Source organism: Ovis aries, chromosome X, assembly GCF_016772045.2.
Source record: "Ovis aries strain OAR_USU_Benz2616 breed Rambouillet chromosome X, ARS-UI_Ramb_v3.0, whole genome shotgun sequence".
Classification (NCBI taxonomy): domain Eukaryota; kingdom Metazoa; phylum Chordata; class Mammalia; order Artiodactyla; family Bovidae; genus Ovis; species Ovis aries.
Window position 1 is genome coordinate 95,108,149 of NC_056080.1, and position 7,639 is coordinate 95,115,787.

General features: G+C 45.3%; 1 pseudogene; it reads left to right on the forward strand.

Moving 5' to 3' along the window:
• The first annotated feature begins 6,217 nt into the window (after window positions 1–6,217).
• LOC101122081 (sorbitol dehydrogenase-like) lies at window positions 6,218–7,320 on the forward strand (annotated as a pseudogene).
• Window positions 7,321–7,639: the final 319 nt, after the last annotated feature.

A 7,639-nucleotide genomic window follows, 5' to 3' on the forward strand; every position in this document is an offset into this window, starting at 1 on the left:
TTTACAAAGCTATCTTCCCCACCCGCCCCCAGTCAATTAATTACTGCCATCAGCATGCTCACCCTTCACAAGTGAAAGGAATATACTCAGGCCTGCTTGGGACTTTTGCAACTATTCAAGAGCTCTGAGGACAACCAAGAGCCACTATTTTCCAAAGGAGGTGGGGTGGTGAAGCTCTCTCCAGCAACTCTACAACATGAAATCATAACAATATGAAAGAAATAAGCAGCTGCTCAAGCCTTATGAAGTAGTTGCTGACAGCACCAAGGTGGCCTCTGGGCAAATGCCCATCAGGACAAACAGAGTCATATTCTCAAGTTCCCCAAAGAGAGGAGAAGGCTGTGTTCTTGTCCTTAGTTAATTTAAAAATTAACTAATTTTTAGTTAATTTTAGTTAATTTTAGGAGATGAGCCAAGTGGACAGAGTAAGAATCACCCCTTATGGTGGTGCACTCTCAAGGCCCCAATCTGCACCTCTTCTCATTTTGTCTTCCACAGTCCAGGGAGGTAGGCAAGGTGAGAAACCACAGCCTCACATAACAGATGAGGAAAGCAAGTTCAGAGAGGTTAAGGGATGTGCCCGTTGTCACACAGCTAATCAGCACAAGAGCTAGGGCCAGAACCCAGGCATAAAAGCAAATAGAGCTGAAGCTGAAGCTACAGTTGGAGTCGCAGAGGTGGTCTCGCAAGGTCCAGGGGAGTGCAGCTTGGTTAGGCAGGGCAAGCTCTGCCAGGAAGGAAACTGGCTTCTGATGGCCTGGAAGGGAGACTGAGTTCTTCTGTACAAAGAGCTCATCACTGGCATTGGAACCCAATTTGTGATGCTCTGTTTATTCTGCCTACATGGGATTTTAGTGTTTCTAAAAAGGACCTCACAGAACCCCAGAGATTCTCCTTTATGCAGAGATTCTGCCTAATAACAGTCTCTGAACTCCTGCACAGGGAGCCCTCTCTTCAAGAGTCACCAAATGTCACCTGTCTGCTGGGCTCAGGGTCCATTTGAGTAGGCATTATATTATTATAACCTGCCTTAGTTCTAGGAGGCTGAATTAGTGTCCAGGCAATCTTGCCTAATGTGGGATCATTTTATTTTAGGTTCTCTCTCTCTGTCCTTTTTTTTTTTTTTTTTTTTTTGTCTGTGCCAGAGCATGCAGGATCTTAGTTCCCTGACCAGGGATCGAACCTGCACTTCCTGCAGAGGAAACATAGAGTCTTAACCACTAGACTACCAGAGAAGTCCCAGGTGAGATAATTTTTCACCAAAGTGGCATCTGCCCAAGGCACTGAGAGGAAACAGCTGTCTCTCTGCAGCCTAATGACTAAGACTCAGTTTCTGGGTTCGAATAAAAACTTGGCCATTCACCATCTGTGTGACCTGGGGCCAATGACTTAAATCTCTCTGAGGCTCAGTTGACTGATCTGTATAAGGGTGAAAGTGTTAGTCACTCAATCGTATCCAACTCTTTGTGACCCCATGGAATATAGCCTGCCAGGCTCCTCTGTCATGGAATTCCCCAGGCAAGAATACTGGAGTGGGTATCTTTTCCCTCCTCCAGGGGATCTTCCCAACCCAAGGATCGAACCCAGCTCTCTCACATTGCCAGCAGATTCTTTATCATCTGAGCCACCAGGGAAGTATGAAAGTGAAAGTTGTTCAGTTGTGTCCAACTCTTTGCGATCCCATGGACTATACAGTCCATGATATTCTCCAAGCCAGAATGCCGAAGTGAGTAGCCTTTCCCTTCTCCAGGGGATCTTCCCAACACAGGGATCAAACCCAAGTCTCCCACATTGCAGGTAGATTCTTTACCAGCTGAGCCACAAGGGAAGCCCCTATTGGGGTTAATAATGAAGATTAAGTTAGATCATGCACAAAAACCACTCAGTCTAGTGCCTGGTGTACAAGGTATACTTATTATATTTCAGCTGTTAAAATTATTATTTTTCTTGCTTTGACATTTAAATGTGCTATCAACTGTTAAATGGTGAACACAGTGTCTGACACAAGGTAAGTGCTATGTTATTGTTACCGTCCATAATCATAATGTAGTATTATATATAATACATTATATTATATAGTAATAACATTATTAGTATCTCACTCTGCTCCCCTCCTCATGTCTTGTCCTGCAATCAAACTCATCTCCCACTTCTGTGCCTTTGCATGTGCTTTCCCTTTAATTGGACTGAACTCCCATTTTTGGTTTTGTCTAATAACTTGGTTTCTCTTTCAAGACTCAAATCAGGAGGCATGTCTTCCAGGAAGTTTCTGAAAACTCCCAAGGATGAGATTGCTGCCCCATGACACCCTGTGTGCTCCCCCACAACAGCACCCACCACACTCTCATAACCCCTGGTCTACACTAGACTGTGTGCTCTTTGGGGACAGGCACTCTTTTGTATCTCCTGTATCCCTCTCTGCCTAACGTCTAGCAGAAGGTAGACCTAGATACATTTGTTGAATAAATGATTCATGACAGCAATGACAATCATGATTATAATTACCAATAACAATGCAGCCTATGAAGAATCTGTGAAAACAAATCTTTAAAGGCAGCAGTACCATGTCTACAAACACCATCTTATGCTGGATGAAGGTGCTGTTGTGGTGCTGTGGAGGGTGTGCATGAAGAGCTCTACCTGTTCTGGAACTCCCCCTCTCCTGTGGCCCATAGCTCCTCTCAAGCTACCTGAACAAAATCTGAACACCACCGAGGATGACTGACTGAGGCAAGACCCAAGGGACCACTCTCTAGTGCGTCCCTTTTCTCCCATGGCATTTCCACATGGAACATCCTTTCTGTTACAGGAATATTCCTGAATCACATACTTCACAGGTAGCTATGGTCCTATGGAAGACCACTGCATTTGGAGCCAGAAGTCCTGGACTCAAAGCACTGCTCTGCCTCTTACCTGGGGGCACTTACTAACATATGGCAGGGGGCATCCTCCTCTACAGGCTAGAGATCATATCCTGGCTTTAACAGTGCTGTGGTCAGAATGATTTAACTGGTAAACTAGTGAACTAGTTTGTAAAAAAGAAATAAATAACAATGCGGCCCACCATTTTGTCTGGGGAAAAATACTCAAGGACCCAAAGATAAAGGTTATACAATGACAGACTATTTTCTTGGGCTCCAAAATCACAGCATCACAGCAGATGGTAACTGCAGCCACAAAAGAAACTTGCTCCTTGGAAGAAAAGCTATGATGAAGCTAAATAGTATATTAAAAGCAGAGACATCATTTTGCCAAGAGTCCATATGCTCAAAGCTATAGTTTCTCCAATAGTCATGTACAGATGTGAGAGTTGGACCATGAAGAAGGCTGAGTACTGAAGAATTGATGCTTTCGAACTATGGTATTGGAAAAGACCCTTGAGAGTCCCTTGGACTGCAAGGAGATCAAACCAGTCCATCCTAAAGGAAATCAACCCTGAATATTCATTGGAAGGAAGCTGAAGCTTCAATACTTTGGCCACCTGGTGTGAAGAGCCAACTCATTGGAAAAGACCCTGATGCTCTGAAAGATTGAAGGCAGGAGGAGAAGGGGATGACAGAGGATGAGATGGCTGGATGGCACCACTGACTCAATGGACATGAGTTTGAGCAAATTCTGGGAGATAGTGAACGACAAGGAAGCCTGGTGCACTGCTGTCCATGGGATCACAAAGAGTCAGACATGACTAAGTGACTGAATAACAACAACCAAGTCCAGCCCTGGAAGGAAAAAGGGTGCACATGTTTACCTCCTGACTCCTTAGCATGTGCTCCACCTGTCTCCTCCCCTGGCAACAGCATTGGTAAAACCTATGCCAAAGCCTTTAACTATGTGGATCATAATAAACTGTGGAAAATTCTGAGAGAGAAGGGAATACCAGACCACCTGACCTGCCTCTTGAGAAATCTGTATGCAGGTCAGGAAGCAACAGTTAGAACTGGACATGGAACAAGAGACTGATTCCAAATAGGAAAAGGAGTGTGTCAAGGCTGTATATTGTCACCCTGCTTATTTAACTTCTATGCAGAGAACATCATGAGAAACGCTGGACTGGAAGAAACGCAAGCTGGAATCAAGATTGCTGGGAGAAATATCAATAACCTCAGATAGGCAGATGCACCACCCTTATGGCAGAAAGTGAAGAGGAACTAAAAAGCCTCTTGATGAAAGTAAAGAGGACAGTGAAAAAGTTGGCTTAAAGCTCAACATTCAGAAAACAAAGATTATGGCATCCAGTCTCATCACTTCATGGCAAATAGATGGGGAAACAGTGGAAACAGCATCAGACTTTATTTTGGGGGGCTCCAAAATCACTGCAGATGGTGACTGCAGCCATGAAATTAAAAGACGCTTACTCCTTGGAAGGAAAGCTATGATCAACCTAGATAGCATATTCAAAAGCAGAGACATTACTTTGCCAACAAAGGTCCGTCTAGTCAAGGCTATGGTTTTTCCAGTGGTCATGTTATCAATGTGAGAGTTGGACTGTGAAGAAGGCTGAGTGCCGAAGAATTGATGCTTCTGAACTGCGGTGTTAGAGAAGACTCTTGAGAGTCCCTTGGACTGCAAGGAGATCCAACCAGTCCATTCTGAAGGAGATCAACCCTGGGACTTCTTTGGAAGGAATGATGGTAAAGCTGAAACTCCAGTACTTTGGCCACCTCATGTGAAGAGTTGACTCATTGGAAAAGACTCTGATGATGGGAGGGATTGGGGGCAGGAGGAGAAGGGGACAACAGAGGATGAGATGGCTGGATGGCATCACTGACTCGATGGGCGTGAATCTGAGTGAACTCCAGGAGTTGGTGATGGACAAGGATGCCTGGTATGCTGCGATTCATGGGGTCGCAAAGAGTCGGACATGACTGAGCAACTGAACTGAACTGAACTGAACCTGTTACCCTGGATTAAGGGACAGGTGAACCAAATCACAGAGGTCTCCAGAACAACAGAGGCACATGTTCTTAAGTTAGCTGAACTTGGGTAGCCCAGTTGACCAGAGTCAGGCAGTCGCCACTCTGAGATTCAAGAATTAAGAATGGCTTCAGCATTCCTGGCAGTCAGCTGGAGTCATGCTTCATGAGTCTGGAGCTCTTCCCCCTGCCCCTGGAAAATTACCTCAGCAAACATTTGTTTGTTTGTTTGTTTTTTCAACCATGCCTTAGAGCATGTGGGATCTTACTTCCCTGACCAGGGATTGTACCTGTGCCTCCTGCATTGGGAATATGGAACCTTAATCAGTGGACCACCAGGGAAGGCCCCCAGCAAGCACTTTCTGAGGCCTGCTAATCTGAATCTCAGCAGCAATCATTGGCCAAGTGCCAAGAACTCTACACAGCTCTCATCCTTACAACTCATTCTTACTCTTCATCTTATGTATGAGGTCGCTAAGACTTAAGTAACTTGCCCAAGGTCACAGAGCCAGTCAAAGTCAAGGAGAGATTTCCAATCTGAAGCTACTGAAGCTGGTAGTCAGTCTTACTGATGCTAAAGCCTCCATTTGTAGCTGTGCAACCATACTATCAGCTAAGTCCCTAAGTATCAAAGACTGGAAAGGCTACGCACATGAGTGAGGCTGTGGCTTTTTTTCTCCAAGAGCTCCTGGTCTAAAAGAACATATAGACACATTCAAAGATAACAGGGATCAGTGCTAGGATAGAGTTTATAAAACAGGATCTGATCCCAGAGAACAGAATGATGAAGTGCAGCTGGCAGGAATTTAGAAAGAGTCTCAAAAGCTAGCCTTCTCCCTTAGACTTTGCAAATCCAACTGAATTCATTCTTATTCAACCTCTTTCCCCACTTGATTTCTCTCCCTTCCTTTAGTATCTGTCCTTTCTGAAGCTGAATGAAGTGGGCATAAAATCCTTAAGCCATGTGTCCCCTCACCGTTGTCCCTGGCACTTTCCGTGCTACATTCCACTCACTGGTGAGCAGATTTGAAAAAGATGGCTTTTAAGATTCCTTCCAATCCTTAGAGTTGAAGATTTTCTGAGCAACGTGCTCAGAAGCAGAGAGATTCTCAAGAGCCAACTGCAGAAATCAGCAAAGATTTACTCAATATAACCATGAATTCACCTTGAAAAATTCTGAATTGCTTCCCTATTTTATCTACTGTGGGATCCCCAGCTAGAGTTGCCAACAACTTTCTCTTGGTTTTTAAACTGGATTCAACCACTTTCACAATTTAAAATTTGGGAGAACCCTTCAAGGGGCCGCAAACTAAACCACCTCATGAACAGCGGACAGCAGCCCTGACCAAAAAGGAGGGAGGCACAGACATGGCAGCAGCCAAGCCCGACAACCTCTCCTTGGTGGTGCACAGGCCCGGAGACCTGCACTTGGAGTACTATCCTATCCCTGAACCAGGCCCAAATGAGGTGCTGCTGAAGATACATCCTGTCGGAATTTGTAGTTCAGATGTCCATGGCTGGCAGCATGGTCGAATCAGAAATTTTGTTGTGAAAAAGCCAATGGTGCTAGGGCATGAAGCTTTGAGAACAGTCATAAAAGTGGAATCATCAGCCAGGTGATAGTGTTGACACAGAGCCTGGAGCTCCTTGAGAAACTTGATGAACTCTGCAAGATTGTCCGATACAATCTGTCACCAACCATCTTCTTCTGTGCCATGCGGCCCGATGATGGGAACCTCTGTCAGTTCTACAAGCACAAGGCTAATTTCTGCTACAAGCTTCCTGACAATGTCACCTTTGAGGAAGGGGCCCTGGTTGAGCCACTGTATGGGGGATCCATGCCTGCCAGCAAACTGGAAACAAGGTCTTTGGGTGTGGAGCTGGGCCAGATGGACTGGTCAGTTTCCTCACAGCCAAGGTGATGGGTGCAGCTCAAATGGTGGTGACTGATCTGTCAGCCTCTTGGTTGTCTAAAGCCAAGGAAGTCAGGGCTGATTTCATCCTCCGGACTCCAATGAGAGCCCTCAGGAAACAGCCAAGAAAGCGGAAGGCCTTTTGGGCAGCAAGTCGGAAGTCACCATCAAGTGCACAGGAGTAGGGACCTCCATCCAGGCAGGTATCTACCCCACTCATCCTGGTGGGCTGGTGCTGGTGGTTCTGGGCTCTGAGATGACCAGTGGGCCCCTCATGCATGCAGCCACCTGGAAGGTGGATATCAAGGGCATTTCGCTACTGCAAAACGTGGCCAATGGTGATTTAAATACTTGCATCCAAGTTTGTGAATGTAAAGCCCTTGGTCACCCATCAGTTTCCTATGGTGAAAGCTCTGGGGGCTTTTAAAACCTCCAAAAATGGTTTGGGGTTGAAAGTCATGATCAAGTATAACCCCAGTGACCAGAATCCATGATGCAAATTGGGCTCTGTCCTTGTGCCCACTCTCAGCATCTTGGGTCTAAGCATTTGGCTGGGCAGTGTGAAAGTTTCTTTTGAATAGTAAGAATAATTAATAATTGTGTGTGTGCTCAGTCACGTCTGACTCTTGCCAACCCCATGAACTGTAGCCCACCAGGCTCCTCTGTCCATAGTATTTTCCAGGCAAGACTACCAGAGTGGGTTGCCATTTCCTTCTTCAATAATAGTTGAATAATTAATAAAATTATCAAATAATAAAAATAAATAATTGATTCACTGTAAATAGAGAACATTACACAGGGGAGCTGGTGTGA